The sequence below is a fragment of the Euphorbia lathyris genome, chromosome 8 (genome assembly GCF_963576675.1).
Source record: "Euphorbia lathyris chromosome 8, ddEupLath1.1, whole genome shotgun sequence".
Taxonomy (NCBI): domain Eukaryota; kingdom Viridiplantae; phylum Streptophyta; class Magnoliopsida; order Malpighiales; family Euphorbiaceae; genus Euphorbia; species Euphorbia lathyris.
In genome coordinates, this window is record NC_088917.1 from 59,935,897 (window position 1) to 59,949,378 (window position 13,482).

At 33.9% G+C, this 13,482-nt stretch overlaps 1 non-coding gene across 1 annotated transcript; it reads left to right on the forward strand.

The window, feature by feature from the left end:
• Positions 1–8,512: 8,512 nt before the first annotated feature.
• Positions 8,513–8,662, forward strand: LOC136204908 (U4 spliceosomal RNA). The gene has a single exon (XR_010675721.1). It is a non-coding gene; the product is annotated as a U4 spliceosomal RNA (small nuclear RNA).
• Positions 8,663–13,482: the final 4,820 nt, after the last annotated feature.

A 13,482-nucleotide genomic window follows, 5' to 3' on the forward strand; every position in this document is an offset into this window, starting at 1 on the left:
GCGCGGGGTTCATGTCAATGTGATTATTGTTAATGCACAAAATCATGATTGTCTTAATGTAGCATTAGCATTGAAATATTGTTGCTTACTCTTTGTAAGCTATATGGTGGAAAAGGGTATCTAGTTGGTGCAGAAAAATAGCTAAGTTGCTCGTTCAACTGGTGTAACATGTGCATGTTACAGATTCTTGAGTGAGCTAGAAAACTTCATGGAGAATTTGTTCATGAAGTGGTATGCTTCTGCTTCATATTGTTATGAGGCAATCAATTTTCTGTTTCCAGTGGGTGGCTGCATTGTGATCTGCAGCAGTTGGCTGGCGGCTCAAGTCTAAACTTGGAATGTTGGATTCCATTCTTGCTGCCACCCTATCCATCTTTGTCTGTGAAGGCAGAATGGGTTAAATTATGGTTCCAAATAAGCCTTGGTCAGCATTTTTCCAGGTAAGCCTTCTTGAATTAGTGCACTGTCTAGCCTTGGTATGGGAATAAACATGATAAGAAAAATTGGTCTCTTGGATTTCAATCCCTCAAAGCTATAGCTCTGATGCTGATGCAGCAACGATGCAAGTGCTTAAAAGCTCTTTGACTTGAGAATGTTTCCTCACTGAATATATGAACAATTTTGTGCATAATAGTTCGGAAAAACTTGTATTTTGGACCCTGACCAAACCCCAAAATCCCTAATCCTCAAAATCACCCAACCAGCTCTGTTCGTCGTTTGAGTTAGGTCGGCTGGCGGCGTCTTCTAATAGACCATGATCTAATCCCACCAGAGCGCCTTCTACTTCTAATAGACCATGAACTAGATCCGAATCATTCTCAACAAGTCCATAATAAGTGATTCCATTTTTTTCATCGGATCCGGGTAGAGACCAAAGATCTTGAACAGTGAGAAAGAAGGAAGTCAAAGTATTGACGTAGTCACGATCCAGTTATTTATACTATTTATCTGAGTTTTTGCCAATTAAAATTAAAATTAAAATTTTATTTAATATTATTTGTTATATTTTTTTTATGTCCTCTCTCTTCAATTTGATCGAAATCCCCTATTTCCTTGCTAATTTGGACTTTTTTCAATACGAGTAAGGTAAACTCTTTATTCTCCTCAATTAACATCATTACTATTCTTTGCCTTATTCGTGTCGTTTCAATGCGATGCGATTTTCTCTCCTTTTCTCTTTTTTTTGTTTTACTGCTCGTAGGGATGCAAATGAGCATGGATTCCTCGTCTCCGGGACGGGGATGTGGATACTTTTATCCCCTGTAGCGGGGATGGGGAATGGTACCTCCGTCCCACGGGGGTACCTAATCCCGTCCCGTTAATTTCCGATGGATCTCCTGTTATTCTTTGTGATAATTAAATTTATATTTTGAATATTATAATTTATAACTTTTAAATTAAGGGGGCGTTTGGGTGCTCCTTTTCGTGCGCATGTTTGCCTTTTCAGTTCGAAATTGAGAGTTTTAGGTGTTTGGTTAGTGACATTACTGTTTGCCTTTTACACTTAAAAAGCAGCATTATGTGTTTGGTTAATGACCACCTGTTTTGCTTTTTCCACATGAAAATCAGCCTTTTACAAAAGCAGAGAATCTCTGCTTTTTGAAAAAACAGCATTTTCCAACAGCAAACAGCAAACCGTAACAGCAAACAGTAACTAGCAACAGCAAACAACAACAACAAACAGTAGGTAAAACAAATGAGCCCTAAATTAAATGGACTTATTTTTCAAAAAAAAAAAAAAATGGGATAGAAAAAATATCTATTATTTTTCCTCCTAACCTAAAAGCATTACTGCCAATGCCATATTGATTTTTTTAAACATAATTGGTGATTTCCAGCGGGGAACGAGGAATGAGAAAAAAGTTATTTTGAATATCTATAAACGGGGATGGGGATTCCCCATGGGACGGGGATAGGGACAAATATGTCACCATTTAACTGACGGTGACGGAAATGAAAAATCTCCGACTAGTTGGGGAATGGGAATGGAAAATACATTTTCTAAGAAACGAACTGAGCAAATTTAAACCTTATCTTTTATTTTCTATTAGTTTATTTTTTATTTTAACATTTTGTTTCATAGCCCTTGTGAGGTCTCGGCCCCGATCCCAGCTCTTTTTTCAAATCTCTATAAATAGGGTTCATATTTTCAAACCAACATGAGGCCAACATTTTGGATGGAAGAGAGCTCTGGAGAGAACGAAAAGAAATAAAAATGGAGAAGGAAAGAAAGAAATAAAGAGAGAGAAAGTTCACTTTTTGATAATTTCAAAGTTCATTTTGGATGAATTAGAACAATTCTAGGGTTGGAGGGTTGCACACCCTCCAACCACTATATCTCACCAATTTCTAATAACTCTTTCTATAAAACAATTTTAGTAAAAAATTTTCTCTAGTGGTTAGTCACAATTACGGGTCCCACACGTCATATAATATTTAATTTTCTTTACTTTTAATCAATTAACTTATTTTATAATAATAGTAAAAATCATTAATGAATTAATATCAATGAAATAAAAATCTATCAATATTTAATATTAATCGAATAAATATTTATAATTTAAATAATTTATTTAATTGAATTTAAAAATTAATAGATAAATATAATCTATCAATATTTAATATTAATCCAAATTCCTAATGGTAGTGTATGCTCTATAGAAACGAGATACATCCTTAGTTGTTTGGTCATTCACATCAGGACCTTCCTTCTTCCACTGATTATAGTAATTTGGAATTTTCTTCCAATAATCCATCTTCGCTTGATTTGTGCCCACAATTGGATATGTGGGGGTAAATTACATACGTGGTGTACAACTTTTGTACAATTTCATATTTTGGTGCGCAACCTTCAATTTGACATACAAAAGTGTACAATCTTTTGATGACCTTCCACTAAAGTGTACAGCCGGTAATTGTGACCGGTCAATATCTGGTCAACGTGCCAACTCAGCATTTTTAACAATTTAAAAAACATAATAGGACCCATTAAATATATAATTACCCAAATACCCTTAATATTATTACTTTCCATCATCTATTGTATCTTTTAACTTCTCTCTAACATCTCTCTCTCTAAATTGCTCTCTCTAACTCCTCTCTCTCTCTCTCTCTCTCTCTCTCTCTCTCTCTCTCTCTCTCTCTCTCTCTCTCTCTCTCTCTCTCTCTCCAAATTTAATGTTGGAAGTAACCCAATAGCTTAATTGAATCCCAATTTGAGAGAATTTCATCTTCCTTTTTAATATTAAATTTATTCCAAAAAATCTAGAATAATCAGGAAATCAAACCCAGACTCCATAGTCGTGCAATCTCGAAGCTTTTTTATTTGGGTTTTTGAATCAATTATAATTTTAGTTGTATGGATTTGTTGAGTTGTTCTACCATCTTCCTTTTACATCATCCGATTAAGCGAGCCAACAAGATTCTAGAAGATTTGAAGGCTCCATTGTTAAAGATTAATCTCTCTAACTCTCATCTTTCTCCCATTCTCTCTCTACCTCTTGCTTTCCTTTTACTATAATTAATCGTTATCTTGAAGATTGTACTAAACTCATTGCTTCTAATGATCAAAAAGAAAATTGCAGGATTAACTGCTATTCGGCAAAAGATACAATCTTTAGCTTGAGGAATAATTGTGAGAATACTGTAGAGATTGATTTTGACTTCTAAAATTGTTTCAATTTAATACCAGTTTCTCCTACTATATCCAGTGTAAATTCAAGTAGTGACAGATCAAGCTCAAGCATCCACTAATCGCTGGAACCATTAATCGTCGGTATAAATGTTGCCATGCTTAGTCCATGTTCTTTCTTCATTTGAGATGAACGATTTGTATTGGTCCCAAAGCATCCTTTTTCCTTTTATTATAATTAGAGAGAGAATGAGAGAGATGAGTTAGAGAGAGAAATGATGTTTAACAATGGCGGAGATAAAAAAATAAGGATGAAGGTTGAAGAAGATGATTTGATAAAGGGTATAAAAGTAATTTGTTATTAAAGGAGTTATTTTTTTACTTTTAGAAAAGTCAAAATGCTGAGTTGGTGTGTTGACCAAGCGTTTACCGGTCATAATTACCGGCTGTACACTTTAATGGAAAGTCGTCAAAAGGTTGTATACTTTTGTGTGCAAAATTGAAGGTTGTACACCAAAGTGTGAAATGGTGTAAAGGTTGTACACCACGTATGTAATTTACCCGGATCTGTGGTTATTATCAACCAACTCTAGCATAAATGTACATCACATACATTGGTCCACTTCATTTTCGCTGATTTTTTATTGTTTGCATTTGGTTCCCGAACTATTGGAACTTCAGACTCGGCAACGGAACCAGTGTTCGGAGATTCGTCTGGCATGGTGGACGATCCGAAACTGTCTCTTCTCATATTTTCAGGAACCATATATGGTTCTTGAGGATACGTGGTATGAGGAAAGTATCCCGACATCATTGGTCGATTACCTGCTGCATTCACAAAAGGGAAGTAACCATCAAGATTATAATAAATCAAAGGACTCGAAGCATATGACATATTAGGATCATATTGAAAATTACGTGAAATAAGTCGGATTGGAGAACTTTGAGAATTATAAGTATTTGGGGCCGGGTTTTGGGAATTTTGATTCGCTGCGTTTTGAGAATTTGGAACGTAAGAGTAATATTGACTGATTGGAATCCATTGCACAAAAATATATTAAGAGTAGAAGAGGTTTTTTAAATTGAATGTGATTTTTATGGGTTAAATGAGATGTTTTATAGATGTTTTATAGTATAAAAAAAAATATTACCGTTGTTGATATCAAATTATAAAAAAAAAATTGAAACACTCAAATATTACGGTTGTATGTATTTGAACAGAACAAAAAATAGTATAATTAAAATTTGGGTTGTTCAACAAATGACGCGCCAATTTACACAATTAACTCCTACGCCCTCATCTTTTCAACACAACAGAGGCGGTGTACTTCAATTCCACTCCTTGTAAATTAGCATGTGCTGAGTCATTGTTTTTCCAAACAAGTAGCTCGATTGAGCGACCTGCTTGGTTTTAGAGAGTCTCTAGCTTTCTCTTCTACTGGTTGGAGACTCCCTGAAAATATCAAATCGGTCCTTTTAAAGACCATTAGAGTTGCTCTTCCTTTTAAAGACCATTAGAGTTGCTCTTACAAACCTTCGTCTCTGCGTATTATATGCTGTAGAAGATATGATAGAAAAAACACTCACTTTTCATTTATGTTCTCTGTCCATCAGTGGGGTCCATTGCACCTGATCTCAACCGTCCCTGATCAGTTTGGTCCGGGACCAATCTAGAATTTTCTTAAAAAACAGACAACAAAAGAACTCCTGTCATTAACAAACCCTGGAGCCATTCCAATGTAGAACCATTTCATTTCAATCCAATCATCGTCTTCACTTTCATCATCGTTCTCCCTTGGAAAATCATCATCCTTATCCTTGGAGTTCGAACATTCCTTTGTCAAGGGAGACCGGAAAAGATAAGAGTTCAAGAATGTCATAGAAACCATACTGAGAGGAATAGGACCTGCAATTTTGTTGCAGGAGAGGTCTCTCTAGTCAGTTCAGGTCTCTGAACTTCTCAGGAATCTTTCCTGTCAAGTGATTCCAGGATAAATTCAACGAACCCAGATATGCAAGATCTGCTATTTCTTCAGGAATTCCTCCCCTGAAATCATTGTTTCACAAGTCTATCACATTTAAAATGCCAAGTATTCGAATCTGTTCAACTTGCCTTCCTTTCATAATCAGCTCCATCTTCTCTTCATTCATACAATACAAGTAAGTATATGACACTTGGGAAATAGATAGAACGAGATTGAAATCCAAAAAGATTGCCGACACAAGAGGGGATGGATCCTGAGAAATCGTTGTTGGCAAGATCCAAAACATGGAGGTATTAAAGACGACAAAGCTATTCAGTAATGTCTCCATCAAACAAGTTTCCCCGTAGGCCTAGAGCTTCAAGATCCGGTGCCATTCAGCAATTATCTCCGGTATGTTTCCGGAAAGCATGTTTTCTCCAAGACCAAGGATGTTCAAGCCTGTGCAGCTCTCCAAGGACCGTGAGATTTCCCCAGAAAGTTGGTTCCTGAATAATTTCAGCACGTTAAGGTTGGGTGAGGAGCATATGGAGGAAGGAATTTCACCTGTTAGATTGTTCTTAGATAGGTCCACGACATGTAAACTCATTTCCTCCCATGGAATTTGGAGATTCCCAGAGAAGTTGTTGTTTGAAAGATCAAGGGTCATCAAATCTTTTAGGCCACTTATACATTGAGGAATGCTTCCACTTAAGAAGTTTCCAGAGAGTAGCAAGGTTCTTAACAATGACATTCTTTACAAACCTTCATAGGAATTGGACCAGAAAATGTGTTGTCATCTAAATTCAGATCCTTGACATTAGTCCAAATTGGAAGTGAGCCCTCCAAGTAATTGGAATGCAAATCAACCCAAGCTTCAGAAGCGAAAACTAGTGAATTCGGCACTTTGCCTTTGAATTGGTTACCAGAAAGTTTCCAAAGCCAATACGGTATTTCTCCCGAAAGAGCATCATCCTTCAGTATCATAAACGAAAGATCGTTTGAGTCTCGATCCACAAACGGAACATTCAACCCAAATTACAGGCAGAGATTTCCATGTAGTCAAGACTAAAAGGAGGAATCCAATCATGACTTATGTTAAAAGTTAAAGACATCCTCAGAGATGACACACCAAAAGTCTTTTAACTTTGTTACCCTAAGAAAATGAGTTTCAGACAGAACACCTTCCGAAGAATTTCTAGAAAGACCTATTAAGACTAAATCTGTTAGCTGCCCAATGGTATCAGGAATAGTCCCATCCATTGCATTGGCAGGTAGATAAAATGACTCCAAATATGATAAATTTCCAATAGATGATGGGATTGAATCTGAAATTGAGTTCTCCCCTAACATTAGGATTTTCAAATTCTTAAAACTGCCCTATTAACTCGATCTCTCCATTTAATTGCTTATCCCAGAAATCTAGCTCCATCAAGCTTGTATTGCTACATTCTGACAAACTTCCTAAAAACTCATCGATTTGACCACTAAGTTCGCTATAAGACAGATCTAAAGATTCCAGGTTGAAGTTTCACAAGGGTGCTAATATAAAACAACCATTGAGGAAATGAAGTGTTCAGGAGATTGTTCTCTAGGTTCAGGATTTTCAGAGTGCTAAAATTTGAATTTGGTATATAATCAGGAAGTTTTGTAGTTCGGAACGAGGCAAATGGATTTGTTCAAGAGATGGAAGCATGTTAACAGAATGCAGCCAAGTGGTTGATGCTAAACTAAGATCCACATCTCCTAGATTTAGATATTGCAAATGAGAGAATCTAGTGATCCGATTCGAATCAGATACCCATATCTTGTTATTTGCATTGAGATGAAGATAAAGCAAGTTTGATAAGTTTCCGAGATGAGGAGGAACTGATCCGGAAAATGATGAATTAGAAAGATCAAGATAACTCAATTCACTAAAAGAACCAGTGAATTTCGGTATTGATGCTCCTTGGAAATCATTTGAACTTAGACTAAGGTTGTTCCAATGCTTCAAGTCAATCAAAGAAGGATTTACCTTACCACTTAAGTTTGACAGTTGAAGCCTTTGAAAGCTGACCTGAAGAATCATTAAGACCCTTCTTGAAATTAATAAGTGCTTTCTTCTCTATCTCAATACAACCCACTTCAGAATTTTCGGAATTGGTAGTGAATCTATTAGCTTCAAGAGGAAAAAGTTACCAGAATAGGAAAAGGATACATTAAACTTTTGATCAATAAGGGTGAATATATCTTATGCAAATAGGGGTTTTAGATGTGCCATTAAACTTTATTTATAAGATAATTTGATCAATAGGGGTGAATATATCTTATGCAAATATCACTTTCTAGCTTCAACCTCCATTTTTTAAAGATACTGATAGAGCAACGTTAAATGTTTCAACAGATCATAATCATAAGTGGGAGAAAATCCTATTTTATGATGAAACAAATAAAGTGACAAAAAACTGATGGTTATTGAAAAACTCAGATAACTATAACCATAATCATGGAATTGAATTTCAAACAGTCAAAAGTATCATCAATATAACTCATATTCACGTCCCCCACACCTTGTCCCAATGTACCAGAATCAAACGATGCCCGACAATTTTTTTAAAAAGAAGTAGAGAATACAGTACAGAGGGCAAAGTCCAAAATAAACCCTAAAATGAGCATCATGAGCAACAAATCAGCTAAGGAATAGGTGTAAATGAGAATTGAATTCTACATACTGAAACAAAGGCACCGATCTCTGCTTCATTCTGGAAATCCGCATTCCATCGCTGCATCTGAACTTCAATACTATAATAATTTATCCCACATCGGAGCAGCAGTTAAGAGCATCGAAGAGTGTGATACTTATCCCACATCGCTAATATAGAGCTGAAGCAGGGAGCTGTGTGAATATAAATAAGGTAGTGCCAAAAGGTTCAAAAGCATCTTTGCGCTTGGGGCAATGACGCAGCTAGTGAGGTTCTAACCGAGGCGCGTCAATTGCTGGTTGAAAACTATTTCCAAACCCCCTCTGCGGCGTTGGCTTGACCTGGGCTGTAGAGAATTTCTGGAAGGGCTTCCTTCGGGTAAAGCCCTACAATATGAGTTATAATTTTTTCTTTTGTTTTATTTTAAATTGAAAGATAAAACGTGCATAAGGGTTTTTTTTTTCTAATCCAAAGTCTGTTATGTAATTAATCAGAACAGGACTGGTGACTGGACGACATAATAAAAAAATTTATATTAATAATTTAAAATTATTTTTTGTAAATTATATAGTATAATTCATGGTATAATAAATTATATATAATTTGTATAGTAATATAAGGGTAAATTTCTTGGTTTTACTAGTTTACTTTAGAATTGAAGTTTCACTTTTAAGAAAACAATAACTTTTTTTTGGATTAATGCTATTAAGATCATCTTTAACGGACTGAAAATGAAAATTGTTCAATGGTCTGAAAATGAAAAATTTCAAGAATTAAAGTTGTTCAATATCATATTTGCTACGGAATTACATTTCAATTTTCGAAAATCATCTTTTTTTGAACTTTCTCTCTCTAAATATTAACTTTCTTTCTCTTTTCCAAACATTATCTAAATAATCTCAAAATAAAAAAGTTGAAGAATTAAAGTTACTTAGAACATTAGTAGTTCTTAAAATATGTCATTTTTGAAGTCGTCAATGGTGATTTTAGTAGTATCAATCGAAAAAGTCATTATTTTGCTAAAGTTGAAAACCTCAGTCTTCATTTTGACAAAAAGTAAACCACAATTCTTTATCTCAAAATTAGTGAAACCAAAGGGTTTTATTTAAAATTTATCCATAATATAATGATTTTAAACAATATAGGCCTAATGCTCTTCCAGTCCCATTACCTTGTCCAAATTGGTCATTTTATCCATTTAATTCATTGAATGTACTATTTATCCCATTAACTTCATAAAAATGGTATTTCTCACCTCTTTAATTTGTCCAAATTGGTCATTTTACCCCTCCCCAACTCATTGAATGTCCTATTTACCCCCTTAACTCCATAAAAGTGGTATTTCTCACCTTTTATAATCCTATTTACCCCATTAACTCCGTAAACAAGTTAAAGACATTATATGTATGGATAAGGTACCAAAATAGGCCTATGGTTTTTGGAGAAGTATCAATTTAGATTCCACATACAAAATAGCACCAATATAAGTTTAGTGTTTAAAAAATGTATCAATTTAAACCTCGATAACGGATTGTAAGGGGTGAGAAATACCACTTTTATGGAGCTAATGGGGTAAATACGACATTCTATGAGTTGGTGGGGGTAAATGGACAAGTTGAGGGGGTGAGAAATACCACTTTTATGAAGTTAAGGAGGTAAATAGGACATTCGATGAGTTGGAGGAGTAAAATGACCATTTTAGATAAGTTAAGGGGGTTGGGGAAGCATTAGGCCAATAATATATTGAACCAAGCCGCACATAATATAATTCAATTGGACCCTTTAAAAATATAAATAGTTCAATACAAGTTTACTTAAAAAAAATCCTAAGTTAATGGCTCCTTAAAAAAAAGAAAATACAGTAAAACCTTCATAAATTAATAGTCAATAAATTAATAATTTCTTTAAAATAATAATTTCTTCTGGTCACAATTTGGATCAGTTCAAAAAATGATCAATTTTAATAAATTAATAAGATAATAATTTTTTGGAACAATCCTTTATAAATACGTTGTTTTATTATCTCTATAAATTAATAATTTCTCAAATACATATGCCAAGAATATATAGATATATACTTATTTTTTCTTGAAATTTAAATCTAGTTATTTCATATCTAACTATTCTGAGTAAATTCAAAAGTTTTGGTATACCCTTGTCAAATTGTAACAAATAATTGTAAAGAGTGGTTGATGCTATAATTGCTTTATTTCTTGTGATTGGTTCCAAATGGACCGAATCATCCGCAGCTTCATCCTCAATTGAATTTTGCATGACACTCTCCACAATTTCTCCTAAACTTTGGACCTATGAGCATTCATTGTTTTCACCTCTATAAATTAATAATTAATAATTAATATCTCTATAAATTAATAAAATTTCATAGTCCCAACATTATTAATTTGGGTACCTTCTATGCTTTGTTTTTGACAAAGTAAGCTCATTCAATGGTAGAAAAAAGAAAGTAAAGCTTACTTTGTCAAAAACAAAGTAAACATAGTCTAACCCTATTAATTTGTAGAGTTTTTACTGTAGTAGCTGCGTGATGTTTGAAATTTCTCTTTGATAAAGGTAGTCAAAACAATCCGAAGTTACATGCAATGGCGGAGCCAGAAATTTAGACTTGGGGGGCTGATTTTTACCGTATGGTTGATGATAAACTTTTCAAGTCCAGCCCGTAAGGGTTGGATAAATTTTTTTAACCTCCAATGTGTTAAAACTATAAAATATTATAATTTTTTTTAGAAACTAGCATTGAACCAAAAGAAAATTAAATATGTTTACTCTTTTCACGTTAGACACTTTTAATGTTTAGCAAACCACCGCCGTTTCTAAAAATTTACATCTTTACTGTTTTATTTTTAGTTTTAAATTTTTATATTTTTCATAAATTAAAATTTAACCTGAGACCTTTTAAGTAGGAACATGAGTCTTTAATCATCTCATCTATCTTTAAACATTAAAAAAGTACTACATAGAATCTATATATATACAAACTTTAGGGGGGGCTACAAGGGACAAAACGACCCGTACTCAAGGGCGGAGATGCTCCGGCCCCCCGAGCCCTAGGCTGGCTCCCCCCTGGTTACATGTTATAAATCAAGTTTCAATTCAACACGAAATGAAAATAAAGGGAGTGTTAACTTTTTTTTTATTACGAGAGTCACACCGGGTACCGACTGGACCATCGGTTCTCGATCTAACCCTGATTTAGTTCGGTTTGTTACTAATGCAACAAACAGGTTCAATCCAGATCGGAGATTTACCCGGTTTTCGGTTTAACCGGTTAAACTGGCCGATCCGGTCTGAATTCCATAACATTGGTTATAAACAAATGTTGGACAGCAATAATAAAAAAAGGCTTAATCAGTGAAAGTTGAATTGATCGAGTACATTTTGTGGGAAGCGTGTTTGTTATTTTGTGGAAAATCTGGGCGTAATGCAAAGCTGTGGACGGGAAAGTGCAAGTCTTATGTGGCTGCATTACAAGTGCATGTCAGTTTTTTTTTTCAGAATGGGCAGCGGTGCAGATAGAGTTTCTGAAATGTGCAAGAAGGAGGGTGTTGGTCGAGTTTAGGAGATTCGGTGTGAGGAAGGAGACGGCGGCTCAACGGCAAAAGCCAATTACGGGTTATGTTAAGTGTAATATCGATGCAGCCATTTTCAATCAGAGAATAGTTTCAGCATAGGAGCAGTTCTTCGGAGTTGTACCAATACTTTTATTGTATGTTGTATAACTCGTTTGCAGTAGGCAACATTCAGGTTTCGCTAGCTGAGGCGTTGGCTCTTCGTGATGCGATACTCTGGGTAATTTCACTCCAATTTCAGAATGTTCAGTTCGAACTCATGCTAAGAGGGTAGTGGATCACATGTCAATAAAGATCCATCATGTTATAGAGTTTTGGATTGTTTTAGATGAAATTCAAGATATGTTAGTTATCTGTGACTTTTGTCCCTAGATTAGCAAACGTAGTGATCTATTTAATGACTTGTCTTTCCCATTCCAATGCTAATTTTTTTTAATGATGTTGTTACTCCTAATTACCTAGACGAGGCTCTTTGACAATCTTTAGTAATAATCGGGTTTTTTTTTTCTATAAAAATAATAATAGTAAGGGCTTTGTGTAGATCTTGTTATAAAAATTACAATTTTAATTATCAATATATTTATTAATATGGAATATATGTACATATTTATTAATATATTAAGTTATATTGTACACATTTATTAATATATATTTTTAGTTCATAAAGGTATCCACCGCCGGCAGCCGTCACTAATAGGTTAATCAAATTAAATCAATTAGTTAATATTAATATTTTTTATTAATGAATTGGTTAACTGACAATTTGAGTGTTTAAAATTATTTGCTGTGAAAAATTGAACATGCACGTTTGGCTATAAATGCATGGACTTCAATTCAAAATTTAAATTATTTATGTCTTAATTCACACTGGATTAACCGTAATTAAAAATTGCACAAAAAGATATTTTCTGCCATTTGTTTATAACTTTGTTTGAGCTTAGAAACTAATGATTGAATCACAGAGAATAAAACAAATTATAGGAATTAAGGAGATGTTTATACATACTAATGAATTTAACATTTTTATTGTCAGATTAAGATTTGCAATAATTTTTATGTTTCGAAGATTGGGAATTGCTTTTTCTTTTTGGTTTAGGAATCGAAGACATTCCTATTTTATTATGCATTTATGCATTGAATTTAATTTGAAGAAAGGAGCATGATAATAAAATTATTGAATTTTTATTTTTATTTCAAGAAAATTACTCAATGTCATCAATTCAATTTACTGGAAATTACTGATTATACATGGAGTAATTTTTATTGGCAATTTTTGTATGTCGTATCCTTTAATCTGTAATTTTCTTTACCTTACCAATTTTATAATAACGATGAAAATTACTCAAAAATAAAACAAAAGAAACAACAACTGGACTTATGACTTGTGAGGATAATAAACTGCTGAAATTATTTCAGTTTGAATTTATAATTACATTAAAGGCAGAATAAGAATAAGAATAAATTGCAATTATATGTATTTGTAAAAATATAGGTTAATTTCTATAAAACCTGCCGGTTCTAAGCATATGACTGAACCGAATTGTTTCAGTATCCCATAAACAACCATTGCATGAAACTCCATCATCAAACTCTTCCTCATCTCTCCATTCCATTGATTT